General features: G+C 38.9%; 1 long non-coding RNA gene across 1 annotated transcript in view; it reads right to left on the bottom strand.

Annotated features, from left to right (window-relative positions):
- Positions 1 to 1,062: 1,062 nt before the first annotated feature.
- Positions 1,063 to 22,018, bottom strand: part of LOC118546518 (uncharacterized) — a 69,708-nt gene continuing 48,752 nt past the window's right edge. Inside the window, exon 3 of the long non-coding RNA XR_013445850.1 lies at positions 1,063 to 1,203. This is a non-coding gene — a long non-coding RNA (uncharacterized LOC118546518). The remainder of the gene's footprint in view (positions 1,204 to 22,018) is intronic.

Genomic DNA, 22,018 nt, shown 5'->3' with positions numbered 1-22,018 from the left:
CTGCTTCTCCTCCTCCCCTGCCTCTCCCCCTTGCTCATGGGCTCTCTCCCTCCGTCTCAAATAGATTTTTAAAAATCTTAAAAAGAAAGAAAGAAAGAACGAAAGAAAGAAAAGGCTAAGTCAGAGAGCTCTTCCTGCATCTGCTGTTTACAGGTGCCCTCAGCTCAAAATAATCAAGATTCCAAAATGGCATATTTGGGGGTAGCATGTCCTAACTCTTGCAGGTAATGACGCCTTGCCACAGTTTCCACTGGTCCCTTGCATTATGTCTATTTCTGGAAGCTCTTGGTAACAACTGCAAAGGATCAAAGGAACAGCCCATCAAGCTAGCATTTCTACCAGTCTTCCCAAAGAGAACTGGCATCTGGAATCATTTTTTGAGTCACACCATCAAAAAAAGTGGTTAAATGGCGGTTTTCAATGTAGTTTAAGCGATGGCCCCTCCAAAAATAAAAACACGGATATTGACTCCATGCTAGTCCCTGCTGCTGGCTAAACTCTGAGTGCCCAGCTGCCCATCTGAGAATTTCTGATTATGGAATTTATTCTTAATGGCAAAGGTAGTGTTGCACAACACTTTAATTAGACCTCTTATTAAGGCACGGAGCACTGCTGAGCCAATGAAATTTAGAAGGGAGGAAACATCATTTCTAAAACTTTAGTAGAAAAGGACGTCATTTTTTAATAAGTCATGAAAATATGCATTGACTCTTAGAGTCAGGGTTTCAAGGAAATAACCTGAATAAAGAGGATTAGCTGGTGAGCCCAGTGGAAAATTTAATGCACTTTTTTCTCCTTCCTATTTTATTTTAGTTTGACCTCCTTGGAATCTATGTTTGTGGAAGAACCAGGGGTTTTATGTGCAACAGGAACATTTTTATGTCCCCATTACCGAGTACAGGAGCCAGTACTCCAGCTCCATGTATCACTAAAAGCACCAATGTTCGTGAATTGTTCAGTTCAAAAGTAATACCAATAAAAACAAGAACAACAGTAATAATCACATATAATGCTAGGCTAAGCTACAGTAATAAAAAAAAACAAAAACCCAAACCGTAATGCCTTAACACAATCAACTTTTATTTCATGTTCTCACAAAGTCCAATACAGTCCAGAAGTCCTCCCGTTGAAGTTGTCCTTTGATAGTGACTCCGGGATCCAGGCTCCTTGTATATTCTAGCTACACCATCATCAAGGGTGCTGCTATGGAGGTAGAAGGAGTTGCAGAAAATATATTACTGGCTTTGAACTGTCTTGGCCCAAAAATGCCACTTCTCCCTTCACATTTCATTCGTCAGACGTAGTCACGTGATGCCAACCCTCCCAGCAAGGTAGGCTGAGAAGCGTAGAAGAACTCAAGAATATTTGGTGAGCCTTTCCCACAAGCAGTGATGATTTATTGGCCAATGCTATCTATAGTCCAAGCACTGTGCAGGTTAATTTATATGTATTATGTCAGATCCTCAAAACAACCTTTCAAGATCGGTGTTACTAATTTCATTTTGTAAACGAGTATACCAAGGCTCACAAAAATTAACTAATTACTTGCATTACCACGGATTCTCACAGAAACTTTTTTTTTAAAGATTTTATTTATTTATTTTTCAGAGAGAGAATGAGAGAGAGCACGAGCAGGGAGAGCGGCAGACAGAGCAGGCAGAAGGAGAAGCAGGCTTCCCGCTGAGCAAGGAGCCCCACGCGGGACTCCCAGGACCCTGGGATCATGACCTGAGCCGAAGGTAGATGCTTAATCAACTGAGCCCCCCAGGTGTCCCTCACAGAAACCTTTAAAGGTATGGGTTATTAACTCCAATTTACAAGTGAGACTCATAAACATAAACGAATTTTCCAAAACCCAGATTGTGAAAGGGGGTTTGAACCCTGAAAACGGGCCCATCTCCCTGCTTCTCCACACGATGTGTACGAAGTATAATGCTAGGCTCTGGGAATACGAGAAACAAAAGGACGGGGAAAGAGAGATGTCTACTCCTCCCAGGATGATTGCAGATACTGTTATCCACACTGCGCTCTGGTGCCTCTAAGGGGTATTTATACCTGGACCAGAGATATAAAGAACAGTATTTCCAAAAGCAAAAAGCCCAGGCACTTGGCTAGACTCAGGTTTTCTTTGACGTTAATAGCATACACAGTTCAGAATCCTCACTTTCATAGGTACCTTCCAAGCTCTGGGAGAGATGCCAGCAATGTGCTCAGAGGATTTTGTATTTCTGTAAAATATAAAAACGTGACATCTTCTAACAGCAATTAGTTAAGACCACTGTCTTTTCCCACTCCTGTGTCCCAGCGGTCACTTAACTTGTCATTTTGGTGGTGGTAACTTGCCTGTAGGCATGTTTAACCTCCAATTAAGGAGAAATTGAATAGAGTATAAATACATCTACTTTCAATGAGATATATTGATGTATGTATATGTAGATGTATAAATACATCTACAATCAATGAGATACATTCATGGATTCACAATCACTTCCATGTATAAATATTATTGCAAGCCATCCTCGTGTAAGAAATGGCTTTCAGGAATATTTCTGATGCTTCCCGTGCTCACTGGCATCACAACGCAAATATACAGAGCTAGAGGTTATATTGTGACATAACGTGTCCTCGGTACCCGGCAACAGAAGGATGTGGCTGAAGAAGGAAACAGGGAGTCAGAGCTGGTCTTTAGAAAACTCTCCCAGTCATCAGACTTGTAAAATTGTGAGTGGAAGTTGCAGTTCCTTACGTAAATGACTAGTGAAAGTAGTTTTCTTTCTGTCAGGCATATACTTAATAAGGCAGCATATACAATTATAAACACACCATATTTTTGTTCCTTTCGATGGCGGTTGCATGAAATAAAGTTTATTGCAATTTCTGTGTTTGGAGGAATGCTGCAGAGAGTACATTTGTGCATGAAACTTTTAGAGGTTTCCTAAATTTGACAACAACCTATACTTTTCGTGACTAAAACTGGGTTGTGGAAATAAAGAAACTTCTGTAAACTAACAATGATAAAAAACAAATTTCAATCAACCATTCGAGTGAAAAGATCATTCTATTTTCTCTACAAAAAAGTGATATAAAAATTTTAAATTTGTTGATATGTGAAGAGGTAATCATTTCTTTTTTTTTTTTTTTAAGATTTTATTTATTTATTTGACAGAGAGAGATAGCGAGAGCAGGAACACAAGCAGGGGGAGTGGGAGAGGGAGAAGCAGGCTTCCCGCAGAGCAGGGAGCCCGATGCGGGGCTCCATCCCAGGACCCTGGGATCATGACCTGAGCCGAAGGCAGACGCTTAACGACTGAGCCACCCAGGCACCCCATGTGAAGAGGTAATCAAAGAGCATACACCCAAAAATACTGGGGAAAGGGAAATTTAATTTCAGGTACTTAATTTAATTTAATTTAATTCGTGGCATTTGTCAGCTCTTAAATTTTACATGTTTATGGTTTCTTTTTCTAAATATATATTCACTTTCATATGTACTTCCTGTTCTTTCTTTTTTTGTTGTTTTAAAAAAATTTTTTTTAATTAAAAAAAAAAATTTTTTTTTAATTAAAAAAAAAAATTTTTTTTTCCTGTTTTTTCTTAAAGAGTCCTCCAATTATGTCCCTGCTATAGACTGAGTATGTCTCCCACCAAATTTGTATGTTGAAATCCTAATTCCCAATTAGGAGAAAGGGCCTTTGGAAGGTGAGTAGGAATGGGATTAGTGTCCTTCTAAAAGAACCCCAGAGAGCTCCCCTGCCCTGTCCATCATGTGAGGACATAGCAACAACACACCCATCTAGGAACCAGAAAGAAGGCCTACTGCAAGTGCCTCAGTCTTGAACTTCCCAGCCTCCAGAACTGTGAGAAATAAACTTCTGTTGCTTATAAGCCACTTGGTCAATGGTATTCTGTTATAGCAGTCTCAACAGACTGAGACAGTCCCCACTCAAACCTCAGCAGAGAAATATATCTCATCAATATATCTCATTGAAAGTAGATGTATTTATACTCTATTCAATTTCTCCTTAATTGGAGGTTAAACATGCCTACAGGCAAGTTAACACCACCACCACATCAGCAGAGAAAATGTCCATCTTCCTGACCCAGCAGAACTTCAATTTGTTGTACCATTTGAAAACCGTGAAAAAATGAAATAATAAAGGGATCTGGATGACAATAATGTAGTTAGGTCACATACGAGCCACTTCAAAGCAAAGTAAGTTTTTGATGTTTTAAATTATTCATCCCAGGAGATAAGTATTTAATCTGCAAAGACATGTGGATTTGAAAATCCCCTGGCAAAGATAAAGAACAGAGTCTCTGGATTGTGACTAGCTATATCTCTATGCAGATTTTATTTATCAATCATCAGTACTATTCATCTTTAAAGGATGCTTATGGCTAAATTAGGCCAGGGAATAAAGGTCCTTGGATAAAAGCGGCCTTCATAGAACTAAGAAAGATGTGCTTCTGATCCATTCTACACAAAATAAAATAATTTATACTCTCGAAGGAGAATTAGAGTTTCTATCTGGCACAAAGTGAAGTCACTCTCTTGTTAGTGGATATAGGATACCTTTAATCACCAAGATATGCAAAGAAATTGGAGAGTTCCCAGGAAAAACAGGGGGGGAACTTAATACTAATGATTTGCAGCTTAATAAATAATGTGAGTGCTTATACTTAATAAATATCTGATGGATTTTTCTTTTAAAAAGTGTTGCTAATATCATCAACATCCTCAAAAGTTCTGCTTGGAAGGTAGAAACAGTATTTCCCATGTTGAATGTTTTTAATAGCATGAAGAGGAAAGTGAAACTAAAATAAGACGTTGTCCTTATCACTTTTTATTGGAATATCTCAAAACATGTTACCGAAATTTATTTAGTAACCCTTAAGTTCTACGTAATTCTGAATTAATGCCACTATTTATTAGCTGGGCATCTGTGGCCGAGAGAAACAAAGTGATTGTTGAAGGCTAAAGTAGTAAATCAAGTACAAAATTAAGGAGGGGAAGGGGTAATAGAAGCTAGAATCCTGAGCACAAATTCCCGGACTAATCTATTCTAGTAAGTTTCTTCCTAACATAAAGGATTCCATGTCTTCTTAAGAAGACACTAAGGTCCTGTTTTAATAAACCAATATAGTTCCAGAGACTGTTTAATGGTCAATCTGAAAGTCATTCAAGTGGATCTAATTATATTCCAACAGATCTAAACACATTGTGAACTACAGATAATTTTAAAGAATTTGATTCACAGAAAATGTACAGAACAACAAATCGATAGAGAATGTGTTTATGATAGAAAATCCATATTGTATAAAAACAGTCCTATTCATACTTTGTATCTCCTCCAAATTCTATTTTACTCAAATTCTAGGAAACAAACAAAAATCTAAAACTAAATAAATAAAATCCCAGAATCTTTTTTTTTTTTTTTTTTAATCTGTAAAGGATTTTAGAAGTTATCCAGTTAGGCTTCAACTTTCTTGTTCTACAGACACAAAAGTTTAATAGTCATTTCATCAGAGGCAGAGTTAGGACCAGAAAACAAATCTCCACTTCTACTACCACAGGTTCATCATGTCTTACTGCCTCTTCCCAAACCTCTACCCACTCTCCCTCCAAAAAAAGGTAAAGAAAAAAAATTTTACAGTGGATGATCATTTGAAAAATACTCCTAGGTTACATCAGAATTCCTTAGAGCCTGAATATCTTAAATTGTGTGAATCAAAATAAAACTCATATTCCTAAGAGACAGACAATGGGAATGGGATTTGGCTTTTAGGATTAGGGACGGTGTCAGCACAGGGGTGAAAGAGAAAACTAAATGACGGGGGAAGTTACACAGAACTATACAGTCAGCAATGCTATTTGAGCCATATGCTAGATGCAGAGGAAAAGGAAATGAAAAGCTTTGAAATGCAGCTGTCCCACTCCCTGCTATTTCCACTCAAACCCAACTATTTTTCCACCAGGATCCAACACATGTGCGGTGACACATGGAAACAGGGTGAGCTCATGAACCCTGGGGAATAGAGTTCAGCATTCCTGGTGCAGCACCCTGGAAGCACACGGCCACTCCCAACCTCCCCCCCTCTGAATGGTAATTGTGAAAGAAGACCTAGTGATGGAAAAACCCACATCACAGCAGAAAAGCCAAGCCAAAAACCAACTCAGACACCTGACTGCCATTTATTAATTACACCAGCGGACAATAGATCATTAGATCGAAAACCAACCTAGTTGTAAAATACCTTTGTTCATTAAAATCAGAGCAACCTACTCTTTTGGGGCACTGGAAGATAATGGTACCAAAAATTAGTCATCAAGGAAGACTGTACAAACATGGGGAAGTAAGTTTCCCATCAAAGTTCCTTAGGTGGGTCTTATTTAGCAAAAGAAAAGCTCTCGTCTGAACACAGTGCGTGACAAAGCTTAATTGATATGATGAAACGAAGCCTTCTTTTATTCCATCTTCTCTTCACGTTTGTACGTTTCTGACACTGCAGTATTAACATTTTAAATTGAATCTTCAAATAATCAATATGATGAGAAGCACATTATTGGGAATGCCAGGCTCACTAGATGACCTTAAGTGAGGTGGTTAGCTGTACTGTTTCTGATAATTTTGTTTTGTGCTATAGTCTCCTCTTCCTAGGTATTGAGGTCTGGTTTGAATTAAAGTCTGCAGCACACTCAGAGCTCTGAGAGTAACTGAAAGGACATGTTTACAGCTAGAAATCAAAAGCCTTCCTTGTAGTTTGTAGGATATAGTTTATTCACTTAATTACTTACTCATTTGATGACCACTTATTGGCACCCCCCCCCATGCCCAATGCCAAGCACTGGGCTACGTATACACATAAAACATGACCTACTTTCATCCCTGTTTCTGCCAAGCATTTACCTTACAATGCAGCATGATATTTAGCTGCTCTTTGCCTATTTCCGCTTAGGTTTATTTTAGGAACCAAAAGAGATAACATATATAAAATGCTCAATCAGTAGTAGTTTTACAAAAGCAGCCTCTACCTTTGAGCAGCTCAACTTGAAAACATGACATGTACATAAACAATTAAAAATGTAATTTGAGGGGCGCCTGAGTGGCTCAGTCGGTTAAGCACCCAACTCTTGATCTCAGCTCAGGTCTTGACCTCAGGGTCATGAGTTCAAGCCCCGCATTGGCGTGGAGGCTACTTAAAAAAAAAAAAAAATCGTCATCCGCTATTTGCTACAACAGAGGGTGTGTGTACCAAGTAATATGAAAAAACAGAGAAAAGGAGTGGCGAATTCTGTCTGGAATGGGGATGGGAAGAGGTCATCAGTGAAGCATCAGAGAGCAGGGGACCTTCAAGTATGAGTACCAAGGGGCAGAAAGAGACATTCGGAAGACCTAAGATTGACTCCACCAGGTCCCTGTAAGTGAGGAAATCCCTCCCAGCAGAAGCAGAAGAGTTCATCCCCTCAGGCTAGCATTACTTCCCTTCTTCAGAATTGGAAGTTGCTCACTGTAGGCCATTCCTAGCCTTACCCACACCACCTGATGCCATTTCTTCCTCCTCCCACAGAGGAACCTGACCCTTCTGAGGCAGCAATTCCAGAAAAAGATAGGGCAAAATCAGCAGACGAGTCGTAAGGAAGCAGGGTGGGTACTACTGGATAAGCTAGAGTTTAAAAAAAATAGTTAAAATAACAACATAGTATGCTCGGGGTACTTAGGACTTAGTGTGCATCCTACTAGTAGAAAACGTTTTCAGCCACTAAAATGTTGGAGAAGCTGTTTCTTCTAACATGTAAGAATAGTGGTCTATAGTCACAAAGCAATAAGTTTATCACTAATGAAGCAATGAAGTATGGAGATGGCAAATAAAAGGTACTGTTGCCCTCTCCCCATCCCTGGGTAGACATTATTAATCAATGTTGACCTGCTTTTCCATTGATCCTGGACACAACCTCAGAATCTTGGCCTTTGCTGTCATGTCTGAACTAGTAGTTCTGTGGAGAATATGCTAATAACAAAGAAACATCGATGTTGTGCCTACAGAAAGATCAGGGCTGCAGTCCCATTGGTCTGATTAAGAGAGTTGTACAAACCAAAGGTCCAACTTGACAACAGGTATTCACTATAAAACAAGGCTGAAACACTATGTTAAATTTTGTGGATTGGCTTACTCAACATTTATGCCAAATCCCTTCTAGTATGTAAAAGCTGGAAAACTTAGAAACAAAATGCCCTGGTCCTTTTAAATTTCTGGTTTGGGATTATGGTTCAGAAAGACCTTCAGAGAGAGAGGCAGGGTTCCATGAGCATTTTCCTCTCAAGGTCTGTGGCAGACCCAACATTGTCATGTGGTCAGCAGCAGTGACAGGGGCCCCCTGATCCAGGGTCTTCCTGGCCCCAGTGGAGGGAGGCTGCAGCAGCTCATCTGGATGCCCAGTTCTGTAATGAGGTTTGGAGAGTCGTTCCTAGAAGCTCAGCCTACAGTCTGTTTCTTCATCTCCCTCCTCCACAATGATTTCACAAACCTCTTAACAGCCAACGACTTTCTGCTTAGACTCTGTTGTCTACAACTAAACCTTGACTGATAAAGGCATGAAAACCTACCTTAGACCATATTTGCTGGAGGAAAAGTATTTGGCAAAAAAACAGTTCTAACAGTATGAATGTTTTTGTTAAAATTTACATTCTTAGGGTGCCTGGGTGGCTCAGTCAGTTAAATGCCTGCCTTCAGCTCAGGTCATGATCCTGGGGTCGAGCCCCCCCATCAAGCCCCATATCTGGCTCCCTGCTCAGCAGGGAGTCTGCTTCTCCCTCTCCCTCTGCTCCCCCTCCCAAACTTGTGTGCTCTATCTCTCAAATAAATCAATAAAATCTTAAAAAAAAAAAAAAAAACTTACATACTTGTAGCTTCAGCTATTCGCTCTGTGAAAATGAATTCAAAATCTGTATTTCTACCTTCAACTTTGGACGCTTTCTGCTTTCTCTCATCTCACACTGTTTCCTGGACTCCTACCCTTGGATTTCCTGCTATCACCAAGAAGTCATATATCTATAATTTCATTCTTCATCTTCTCTTTCATTACCCTGGTCACCTGAACTCAAAATTTCAGCATAGTCTGGCCTCCCTCTTTCTCACGTACCAAACCCTGACAATTCTTCTTTTACATCATCTTTGTTCCATCTCTTTTCCATTGCCCCTATCTTGCCAGCCTCTTCCAGCTCAGGCTTGCACTGTTATACTCTTCTCCTATCTGGTTTCCCTATGTTCAGTATCTTTCCAAAGCCCTTAGTCCTCAAATTTACCCTAGCAATGGCAACCCAATTAATATTCCTAAAGATCATTCTCAACTTGACATTTCCCACTCATACATTTCCGGAGTTCCAATACTTTGAACATAAAACTCCAACAACTTGGTTTGGCACTCATGACTTTCACAAACTGACTGCCAACTATCTATCCAAGGTCAATTCCCGCCACTTCCCTCCTCGAATCAACACTACAGCCAACTATAGTCACACTGGTCTTTTTACTTCATCTAATTAGCACACTATTTTGAAGACCGATGTCCAGTACACCATTTTCCCTTCTTGCAGTGCTCTTACACCCTTCTCTGCATGTCATGTAATGTTGAATGGAAAATCAAAACCTGTCCTCCATTAGAATGGAAAAGGAAGGGGGCAGACGCCACATACTATCTGAATGATAAATAGAAGAGACTTTCTTCTTTTAATTGGGAAGATAAAATTTTAGATTATTTTGATTGTTTTAGTCAGTTGACTCTTGAGCCCAAGTTTCATTTACATTCTGTGAGAGCTGCAACCTGGTGTTAGTCTTGGTGGTTCTCCAGGTATAAAAAACTGTGCACATGAGTTGAAGCCATCAAATGACCCACATTGCATAAGAAAGAGTACCACTGACTTACAGAAATGACTTTTCTGGTCAATGTGCTTGTCCTTATTGACAGACCAGAACTTGATTAACTTTAACCATGTGAGACACCTAGGCAGATGACTAGCTATCTGAAACCCTCCACCACTACCATATATTTTCTCTGTGAATATTTTAGGATCAGGATCAGAAATGCATTATTCATTTTATCTAACTCACCAGATGGCCTTGACACTACTTGTAGAACAATGAGACATTTTTCTTTTGCTTCATCCTCTCTCCTGTTCTCAAAGGTGCTTGCACCAGCAGGTACAAAGATTCCCTCCCAGGTAGGTAGCTTCTTAACGCACATCACCTTTCCTCTCGCCCTGCCCTGCCAATCGTGCTTGTCCAATGAGGGCTCTGACATGACAGACTGAGTGATGCATCTGAATTCACACCTGCTGATTATAATCTCAGGCTCATTTTGTTCACCTTGCTTGCTATCTATAGTCATATCACACAAGGGATGGATGTCTAAGGCTTCAAGTGTTATTTTTGGACCCTTGCCAACTATCAAAACCTGACAAGCTCCCACAATATTCTTTCCATGTCAACAGCACTTCCCCAGAGGGCTGGGCGTTTCTGTTCATCTTCTCTTCATCTCCTCCATATTCAGTTCGAAAAACTTTAGACCAAGCAAATGCATTCTTCTCCATTCTACGAAGATGTGCCTGCCCCCAGCCAAATGTCTATCCTCCTATATATTTGCAACCATGATTTAAAGACCTAAATCCCCATTTTCAGATCCCAGATCCCATTTTCGAATCCTTATCTTTTAAATCCTTATCACTCAAGTAAAGTCACAGAACTTAACTGGAAAAAAATGAATGACAATTTTCCTACACCTAAAGTACATCAATTTTTTTTTCTGGAAACTATTGCCCAAATATGTTTCCAAACTGATTTCTTTTCCAAAAATGGGCTCAACAAGTCTTTTTAAACTTGCCACCCCAATTGTGGCCCTGGGGCAAGACAAGCGATGGGCCACATCAAATCTGCATATAGCCACAAAGAGAGAATCATATCTTTCATTTTTCACTCAAAAGGTTAATTTTAAGGCCCCCAATGCTTAAGGCCCTCTTTGATGAATCACGATTCTTCCCAGGTCAGCAGTCTACTCTCAGTTTCACATTCTTTTCCTTTTCCCTCTCCTCCAACTCACATTCTCCTGCCCTCCTTTCTCAAGAGCCAACTATTAATTCATCCTTATTGTTGGAAGTGTGCATGTTATTTCTTCTGCAGATAGTCCAGATTATCACACACTTCTCAGTATGAAGAGGCTCATACTCCTCCTTGGGATAGATTTTTATCTCCCCTTCCTCTTGTCACGTTCTTCTACTTTTTAGTCTCCTCATTCCAGTATCAGTTCTCTGCCATCTTATTGGAATCCTGTGTTTCCTGGTTTTCTTATTTCCTAATTCTCTACAAGAACTTTTCATCCTTTTTTTAAAAATTATTATTCCCTAAGTCCCTTCACACTCCATTCAAGCCAGACTGCATTTAATTCCTGCATATCTGGTTCTTCCTTTGGACAAGAAGAGCAACAGAACACATTCTCTAATTTACCCTTAGCTCTATTCCTAGGAGCAAGGGATTCTAAGATGTTCTAGGATTGGAATCTCAAATGGAATTCTCATTCTTTGTGACACTTGTCCATAACTGCTTCGGTTGACAGAGTGTTTAATCATACATGTTCCTGCCAAGGAGCCCATCTTGTAAACTAGAATGACTAGAAGCTTGGATTTCATCATCCATCAGGTCTAGCCAGGTAACCCCCTGTTATGTGATCTCAGGGGGCTCTGTACCTTTCCTTCATAACCCTCTTCACAGTTATTATCAATTACTGGAGTGATTATCTGCTCAACATCTGAATTCTTAACATTGGAACCTACCATCACCCGCCAATTTGCTACTTGTTATGCAAAATATGGGTCACAGGCAATAAGTTTCATAATCATCACATTGAATATTCAGTTGATGGAGAGCTAACATTTCAACTTGCAGCAAAAGCAAATAAGGATGACGATGCCCTTGTAGGCATGTGCTCTGAATGTAGATGGGGTGCCAGTCCACAGGCACTGCAGAAAGCAGGCTGCAGCCACTGAAGAAGATTATAAGCATCCTTGCTCCTGCCAGAACCTCCTGGGCAAGAGAGCCACAGGAGCCATCTCAGTGGAAAAGGCTGCTTGGCTTCAGCTGTAATTACCTGAACACTACACTGGGCAATTAAGCAATTGGCCTCCAGGGTATGCTTTTGGTCACCTTGCAATAGGTGTGCCTTTCTTGCGTGGTCCACAGCAACCGCTCACCGCTGTGCCATTCGGACTCCCCCGATCCCCTAGGAAGAACCGAGTTTCTTTTTCCTGCCCCAAACTATAGCACACGAACACTTTTTTCTTCTGAACACTTAGCAATCTTTTATGACTTTTTACAAACCTCTTTTGTGTTTTTATCTCATGGAAATCAGAGGTAGAACAAGTAATGAAGGACAAAAGAGAACTGATTTCTAATCCTGACTTCGTCTTGGGCAAGTCACATTTCTGGAACTGTTTCTTCAGCTGTTAAATAAGGATGCCATCTGCTTCAGGATTCAGTTTGGTTTTATTTTTACCTAGGGTGGACCCTCTAGGACAGAGTTTTTCAAACCGGAGGTTGTAACTCAGTGGATCATAAAATCGATTTTTGTAATGGAATGGCATATATCAGAGTATATTACACAGAATAAGAGCATTGTTCTATGAAACTTTTGTTGTGTCTGCATGTGCTTCTATGAGTTGGATGTTAAACGTATTTTTATTATGGATAGAAGAAAAAAAATTAAAATTCAGCCCTAAAAATACAGCAGTGACAGAAAGTACATTAGTGGTTGCCTGGGACTGGGGTAGAAATGGGGTGTGACTGTAAATGGACTTAAGATTTCTTTTCAGTGTGATGGAAAGATTCTAAAATTAGATCATGTTGGTGATTGTATAACTCTGCACATATACTAAAGTTCATTAAATTGTACACTGAAAATGGGTGAATTTTATGGGATTTAAGTTACATCTCTATTAATAAAGCTATTTAAAAATAAAATAAGACACTGCTCTAGAAGGCCATGGATTTGCTTCAGCACATCTGTGGACCCTCCAAAATTATATAGTAAATTTTCTTTTTCTAAGGAGAGGAAATAGAGCTTCTATCAGATTCTCAAGGTATCTAAGACTCATAGAACTTTTAGAACCACCTGATCACACTGTCAAATTCTGTCAAGCACTAAAATTCTATGATTCTAAAACCCTGAAGTTTATTTTAACTTTATTTCCTCAGAATTATAACGATAAAGTTCTGCCTCCCAAGCATTTACAAGAGTCCCTTTATTTATCCAATTATCTGGTGGATTGGACTGTATGTATTAAAACGCTTTTAAAAGGAAATTATTTTGAGGATTTTAGGTATTATCAATAATGTTATCATTTTTTTATTATGTTTTATTTTTATATATTTTATTATATTTACCTGCATTTGGTTTATATCCACAGGGTTTTTTTTTTTTTTTTCCTGATCTATGCAATAAATTTTGGAAAGATTTATTCTTTAGACCCAAGGAAAACAGCATATTTATAATCATGCTTACCCAGTGAAGCTGATTAGACCTGTACTTTCTCTTTTCTCACTAACTCACAGTCAGTTTTTATTCCTAGCAAAAATTCAGTAATAGCTCAATTTATCAAGTGATTACTGTATGCAGGGATATAGATTATGTTTTCCATTTACTGTCCCACTTCTTCCTCACCACAGATCTGTGAGATGTGCATTTTTCTCTACCATTAGAAATAGGCAAGCTGAGACACAATAGGACCCAGAGCTGGAAGTCCTGTCCAACAACAAAGTCCAAGCTCTTAACTGCTGCAGGTATATCCACAGGGTTTTCAATCATAGCTGCATCTGTAATCTACATGCCAATTGCATATTGCAGTGGCATTTGTACCTCCATTTTTTTTTCTCATGTTGATGATCCATAGTTCCAAGGGTGAGAGAGCTCACAGATCCTCTACAACACTTTTCACTGGTGTGCAAACCTTTGGTACTAAAGAAAACCAGAATACGTGATCCACTTTTGCGTATTGATTATTTTGTATTAAAGATACTTAAAAAAAAATTGCATGTGCAAGAAAGACACTGATCCTCCTTTTTCTTCCTGGAAGAGAATATAAAAATCCCATGTGAAAGATACCTTGCCTGTACCAGTAGGGAAGAAGACATTCTTATCAGCCCAGAGATGGCACCAAAGGAAACTGCAAACAAAACTTATTCCATCATTCCCCCCTATATATTCACCTTCCCATGGTTCCTCATGCTTGGAAGCCTAAAACTAGTTTCCTTTCTCCTATCATTACTTTACACATTTCTTGTTCTTTGTTAAATATGCTGTATAAGCCGCCCTTTTAAGCTATTACCTAGAATTCTTAGCTGCCATTTTCAGTTAGTTTTGGTTTACGTTTCTCCCCCATGGTGTGCATTGCCCACTTTAAGGAGTTCTTTGTTTTTCTCCTGTTAATCTGTTTTTGTTTTTGTTTATTTGTTTGTTTGTTTTTTGCTAAAGAGTCCCAGCTGAACACCTAAGATGGGTGGAGGTAAAGTTTTGCTTCTCCTACCAAAGATAAAAGAGAGTCGAGAAATATAAAGGGACCAAAAAACAGCTGAGTTGGGGGTGGGATTCTGTATATCTTATGTAAAGAGAAAGACAGACTGGGGTTTTTCTAAGTAAAGTGGCAATATGGAGACAGGGAAAGGCATTTCTGGGTAAAGCAATGTTAATTAGTTTAAGGATTGTATTCTTCTGCACAGGCCATGCATAGTCAGCCAACCATATACGCTAGGTTAAGAGCTGTTTGATGGCAAGAAACACGTCTAATTTAAGAATGCTAAAAATAGGGGCGCCTGGGTGGCTCAGTTGGTTAAGCGACTGCCTTCGGCTCAGGTCATGATCCTGGAGTCCCTGGATCGAGTCCCGCATCGGGCTCCCTGCTCGGCAGGGAGTCTGCTTCTCCCTCTGACCCTCCCCCCTCTCATGTGCTCTCTCTCTCATTCTCTCTCTCTCAAATAAATAAACAAAATCTTTAAAAAAAAAAAAAAAGAATGCTAAAGATAGGGGTGCCTGGGTGGCTCAATCAGTTAAACATTCAACTCTTGGTTCGGGCTCAGGTCATGATCTCAGGGTCCTGAGATGGAGCCTCCCCACTCAGTGGGGAATCTGCTTCCACTCTCCCCCTGCCGCTCCCCCCATTCAGGCTCTCTCTCTCTCTCTCTCAAATAAACAAATAAATCTTTAATGCTAAAAATAGGGCTTTATATACACTAAGTATTTAATGTTTGTGAAATTGCAATGTGATTTTACATTGTACAGCAGTTGGTAATAGACTGGATATAACCTAAGTGTCCATCAAAAGAGAAGTGGTTAAATAAATCAATACTTTCAAACCACTGTAATAATCAAGCATGATTCCATGTGCTATTATAAAATGATCTCCAGAATATATTATTAAGTGGAAAAAGCACCTGTATAGAATATCCACTGACTATTATAGGTGGATAGAGAATTGCTCTTCACTGTATACCTTTTTATACTTTGGGGATCTTTTAATGTATAATTTCATTATTTTTCATTTAAAATCTCTTAAAAATAGTACCATAGAAAACAATGCAGTACCACCATGTATTTAGCTGTTTTCCATACCTAATCGTATTTAATGCAATCAACCACCCATCCTATAGCTGAAGAAAAGGGCTCAGAGACCATAAGTGACTAGTACTATGTCACATAGCTTGACAGTAAACAGCCTATCCAGTATTTGACCCAAATCCTTGGGCTCCACATCCACTGATGCTTTTTTCACAACTCCTATAGACCAAGTGCATATGACTATAAAACCATAGTACTATGGTTAACATTGTTCAGTCAGTTTAATTACGTGCTCAGGCTTGTTGCTTTTGCTCCAGATGGCCAGTCAAGCTTTAAAGTACCACATAATATTTTCCATAAACCTCCTCCTCCTTCTAGCCCTTACAATTCCTTTTTATGGGACCCAAATTCTTCATTTACCTGGCTCTTATCTCTGGCTTTAACAATAGGGATTGTATCTTTGCACCAACTCTGGTTTCCGGCTTATACGTGACTTCTGTTCCCCCTGCTGTCAGGAGCCCCTGAATGCCTGATCTGCCATCTTGGTTCTCTCATGCTACATTCATCACTCCTCTCCAGTATCTTTCTTTCCCTCTTTTTTCGCTGAACTCTAACTTCTACCGATTTCCATTTCTTTTGTCCTAAGTACTACATTATCTCCCCGTTATATTATACAACTTCCCATTCTCCAACCCACTCCCAAATCCCCAAAATAATCGATGTCTGGTAAGAGTTCCTCATCCTCCACTGAGCTTGGCTATTTTGATACTTTTTATGCCAATCCACATACCTGGGTGTTTTTGTACACTATTTTACGATATTACCACAGTCTTTAATAGTACCCAAACTGAACCTCTCTGACATTAAAATGAGAGATAACATATGTCAAAAACACTTCTTAAAAAATACAACTATAACCCCGTGGGTGGCAGTATAGCCCAGTGGTTAGAAGCATGGCTTTGAAATTAGTTAAATCTGGGTTTGAATCCTACTTCTGTCAGTTAAAAACTGTGTGAGCTTGAGAAATTTTCTTAATCATATCAATTTATCCTTTTGTAAAATGAGGACAACAGTACCTTCTTTATAGGGTTTCTACGGTGATTATGTGAGATCATGCAAATCAAGTGCTTGAGATATTCGTGGGTTCAACGTAAATGCGAAATAAATGCCCCTCCTTTTGTTCTCATATCTCCACCAGCTTTCCATAACCTTGCAAAATACATCCTTCTCTTCCCCAACCCCCATTTCCACCCACCTTTCAGCCTCTATGCCCATCATCTTCATGGAGTCCAAGAAAAACATCTCATCATGCCATTTACATTAAGAAGTTTGCAGGAAAAAGATCAAATGGACATCCTCTGACACACACAAAGAAGTTTGCAGGAAAAAGATCAAATGGACATCCTCTGACACGCAAAAAGGGTAAGGTTTTGCCTTACCCTTTTTGCAATAAGCCGAAAAAATTTCCCCTAACTCATAAACCCTAGTTTCGAATCTCTAAGATTTAACTCAATTTTTTTTCGTAAACAATGAAAATCTAGTGCTGCATTAAAATTCACAAAAAAAGCTATCCGGCGTTCATTTACATTAATTATAGTGGTGATTGCCTATGGCTAATGCCAGAGAATGTATTCCAGCTTCGAGTTCTATTTTTAGACAACTGCTCTGAGGATCATCAGACACCTGTCCTATTTAGCAGCTGGAATAGTTAAGTACCCTAGTGCTTTTAAAATAGCAGACAAGCCAGCCACAAAGACATCTTTTAAACAAAAGGGTTTTAGTACTGAAGATCATGATTTGAATTCCTTCAAAGCTATCATAATAGAAGTATGTTAAGATTCGAGATAATACAAGGCTGTGACAACAAGTAAAGTTAGATGAAGAAAAAGTGGGTTGGGGCGCCTGGCTGGCTAGGTCCCTGGAGCATGTGACTCTTGTGAATTTGAGCCCCACATTGGGTGCGGAGATTACTTAAAAATAAAATCTTTAAAAAATAAAAAAGAAAAGAAAGAAAAAGTGGATTTACCTGAAGACAAAAGAAAAGAAAAATTTCTTCCCGCCTTTTCCACCTCTGTACCTTGATTGCAGTTGCTGGAATCAAGTAAGAATGGACGTGAGCCCCACAAAATCCCCACTAGAATGAAGGGAAATTCTGAACATCTCTCATATGCCAAGGTGTCTTCTGAGCTGGATTTCCCTGATCCAGTCTAACACTAATTCCCTTGTTTTACTGAGGCTCAGACAGTGAAAGTGACATTCCCAACATGGATTCTAAAGATTGTCCAATGAATCATGGTAATAGTGGGATTCCACATAAAATGACTTGTATTTCTCACCCAGCCTTAGGGTATAAAGCCTAATTGCTCTAAGTGAACATGGTAACCCATCCTCACTGGGTAGAGACTGGGTTACGACACTGGGTTATGAGTAAGCACGTGGGGATGGTTTCTGGAAGAGATTTTAATCCCTGATAAGAAGAGAAACAGTGAGGAAGACTACATCTTACATAAAATCACCCAGTCAAGGATCTGATGCAAGCAACTCTCTAATATTGCACCAGAGGCATAAAAATGCAAAGATGTTGCCTTCCAGGTGGTTAAGAGACACTGTTTTGGCTGAAAAATTGTAACAGGTCAGTCCAAAGTGAATGAAACAGTAAAAGAGTACTGAAAGCTCAAAGCAAGAAGCAATCATTGAAAGCTGGATTTTAAGGAAGATATTCTGAAGAGGCAGAACTTCACATGGGCTTGGAAGAAAAAGAAGTATTGGGGCAGAACAAAAAACTGTTCGGCGGCAGTGGAAAAACAAATTAGGGAAGGGAAAATCAACAGTATAAAGTGTTATGCTGGCTGTTCCATTTGTGTTCAGAAAGGGTAATTTACAGCTATTTAGGTTTTAAATTAATGCTCAAAAAATTTTTGATTTAATGTTTTCTTAAGCCTTTGAGATCAACAGCCACATTTTTCACTTAAAAATCTAATACTTGTTGGGGCACCTGGGTGGCTCAGTCGGTTTAGCGTCTACCTTTGGCTCAGGTCATGATCTCAGGGTCCTAGGATCAAGCCCCAAGCCAGGCTCCCTGCTCAGCCGGGAGCCTGCTTCTCCCTCTCCCTCTCCCTCTGCTTCTCCCTCTCCCTCTCCCTCTGCTCCTCCCTCTCCTTCTGCTTCCCTGCTCATGCTCTCTCTCACTCTCTCGCTCTCGATCGTAAATAAATAAATAAAAAATATTTTTAAAAAATCTAATACTTGTTACATAAAACAAGAAAAATCACTATCATATATTTTTGTTAATGTTCAATTAACTCATGTTGAACACTAACTCCCTTGTTTTACAGAGCAGGAAACTGAGGATTAAAATCACTTAAGTAGTTCTGTTTAAACCCTTAAATACATCCCAACTTTAAGTTACATATTTAATAGATTTAATTTTTGGTGAGCATTTCAGATGTTTGAGCAGACATACTTAAACCCTAGCAAATAAGATCTTCCTCAGCTCCTACATAACTCTTACAGATCAAATAAATTATATGAATGTGAATCACAATTGTTCATAAGTAGTACCAAACTGGTTTTTAAAAGTATTCAAATTCTATTACACGTTTCCATTTATCACATATCTAAACCAAATACATATTTCAAATGGGAGTCCCAAGTGCAAATCTCTTAGATAAACAAATATATACCTTTTCCTAATGATTGTGTAAAATGCTTATATGAAAGCCTAAGTACCATGGGCTTGGTTTACTTCATTGTATTCATATTTAATTCTAAACCTGCCTGAATATGAAGGCTTAATTAATGGAGATTTATCATCTCAAGTGTAGTGAAGTTATTAAATCAAAGTTCTAGGACCTTCATACAGTTACTTATTGTTTAGAAATTTAAGACCAGGAAGTAAGACATGAGCTCTACATCTCCATGATTTCACTGGAGTCACAAATGGACAGTGTCTTTTTTATATAAACTGTGCCAACAAACCCATGCCACTCATCAAATCAATTTTAATCAACTAACTGGTGTAGCTAGAATTCTGCACCCTCACCCTTGTTGCAAATAACTTCCTTCATTCTTTGATTGGATTCTATTAAGCTATTTACTGCCTCCTGGGATCCTGCAAACGTTCCTATTTTTTGTAGTCCTGATTGGATTTTGCATGCTTCTCATACTTTGGTCTAGCTCTAGACATAACCCATAATCTTTTTAATGACACAATTGGCTTTGCAGAGGATCTGGCTGACAGTGTCTTATGTTCTTTAACAGAAATCTCTTGCCAAGGAACAGGTGCCAAAGAAGAAGGCCTTTAAGGCCATGAAACGGATGCTCAGGTCATGGAAAATTCAAGGGGGAAGGTAACAGAGGGGGTTGGAATGGTCAGAATGGAAGTCAGGCAGAGAATGAGTTCGAGGGTGTCAAAAAAGTCTTCACTGGGGGAAGGTATCACAGTTGCCCGAGAGAGGAGAAGTAGAATAGACAGCAGCTATGAGAATGTGGTCCTGACAGGGAAATGGCTCTGTTCAAAGTCTCTGGGAAATTTATGATGGTAAAATCCAAGATAATGCTATGCCCACATGTGCAAACAATGTGGTGAAGGTAAAGATGTGCAACATTACAGAGACTGAAGGATTTAGAAGGAGACTAAATTGTACTAATGAAGATGTAAAAAGCCTTAGGGTTGATGACAAAGATAAAGAAAGAAATTTGATCCCAGAGCTCCAACCATCTACTAGAGAGGACAGCATGGGAAAAAAAAAAAAATTCCCTATTCAGCTAACATTCTGGATAATCCAAGAATGTCTAAGCAATGAGCCAGCTGCCCCTTCATTTCAAGAAACATCTTAAACATCAAAAATTCCAACTGATAACAAGAACTGAGAAAAATAGTCACTTTAGAGCTGGAAGTAATAATGGAATTTGATCTGTGGCAACTTTGCAAATAGTTTTATTGAAAATGAAGTTGTGGAAAAATGATAAAAATGGCATCCATGTTCTTTTACCACATCTACTAATATCATCCATATTTGGAATTATATTCCAAGGTTGGTCTGCATTGTCTTCTATAGCATACTTGAAAATGTCTCTGAATTAGGTGACCTGTGTTTCAAACAGAAAAACTAAAATGCAAGAAGCTAGGAAACTTCTCATTTCCCATCGAATTCCTAGAAGGAAAGAAGAGGAGAAACTTTGGAGGCTCAAGTGGTTTCCTTAAACCCGTATATGGCTTTATCACCCCATCCTTAATTTAAGTGTACTTGTTAGAAACTTAGTGGAAACAAGTGAAGGCAAATTTAACCTGTTCTTCATCAGAGATACCAACTACATTTTTGGTAAAAATTTTAGTTCCAAATAGAGTTGCCAGATTTATCAAATAACACTACAGAATACTCAGTTAAATTTGAATTACAGATAACGAGCTAATTATACCAAAATTTTTTGGTATAAGTATGTCACAAATACTGCATGGAATATACTTATACTAAAAAAATTCATTATTTATTTGAAATGCAAATTTAACTGGGTGTGCTGAATTTTATCTGTCAGCACTAGTTCCGAAGCGAGTAGAGTTTAGTGACTTGAAATTAAAGGGTCGTGGAACAGGAGTACCTGACAAAAGCACTAGTAAGGGTAATAATCTAATCTAAGCCACTAAGGTCCTTCTACTCCCTATCCTTCACTACTATCCCTGTAATCTATTTTAAATTTTAGTCCATATTCTTATACAGCCGAGAGAGCTAATAAGAAAAGCATTAGGTTTAATGGCAAAGTTTAAGAAAGAAATTTGATCTCAGAGCTCCGGTCACTTACTAGAGAGGACCCCGTGGCAAAAATATCCATATTCAACAACACTCTGGACAATCCAAGGATGTCTATGCAACAAGCCAGCTGCCCCTTCATTTCAAGCAACATCGGAAACATAAAAAATTCCAACTAGTAACAAGAACTGAGAAGTTCTTGTACAAGAACAGTCACTTTAGAGATGGTAAGCTGATAAGAAAGTAAGCACAGTTTGTACACAGTTGTTAAAACCAACTAAATCGGCTAAAACTTGTTTAATAACTGATTGACACGTCATACAAATGGAAATAAGCAACGGTAGATTATTGACTTCACATTTTTAATTAAAATTAAAACCCAAATGCTCAATCCGTTGTGTGTCAGTAATAAAAAGTCATCCCCATTGAATGGGTGTCAAATGCATGAGAGTAAATGAAATTCCTGGAGGAGGGAGTGAAGAGAAGACAGAATGTCCATGATATCAGTACAGAGAGGAGAGGAAGAAAAAGGGTTAGCAAAGAAATGGCTATTAAGGTACCATAGGCAGAATAATAACCCTCCCACACAAAGGTGTTCACGCCCTAATCCCTAGAACCTGTGAATATGTTATCTTCCTTGGCAAAAGGGACATTGCAGATGTGATTACAT

Source organism: Halichoerus grypus, chromosome 2, assembly GCF_964656455.1.
Source record: "Halichoerus grypus chromosome 2, mHalGry1.hap1.1, whole genome shotgun sequence".
Taxonomy (NCBI): domain Eukaryota; kingdom Metazoa; phylum Chordata; class Mammalia; order Carnivora; family Phocidae; genus Halichoerus; species Halichoerus grypus.
The sequence above is the reverse complement of the archived record's forward strand: the minus strand, read 5'-3'. Positions and strand labels throughout refer to the sequence as shown.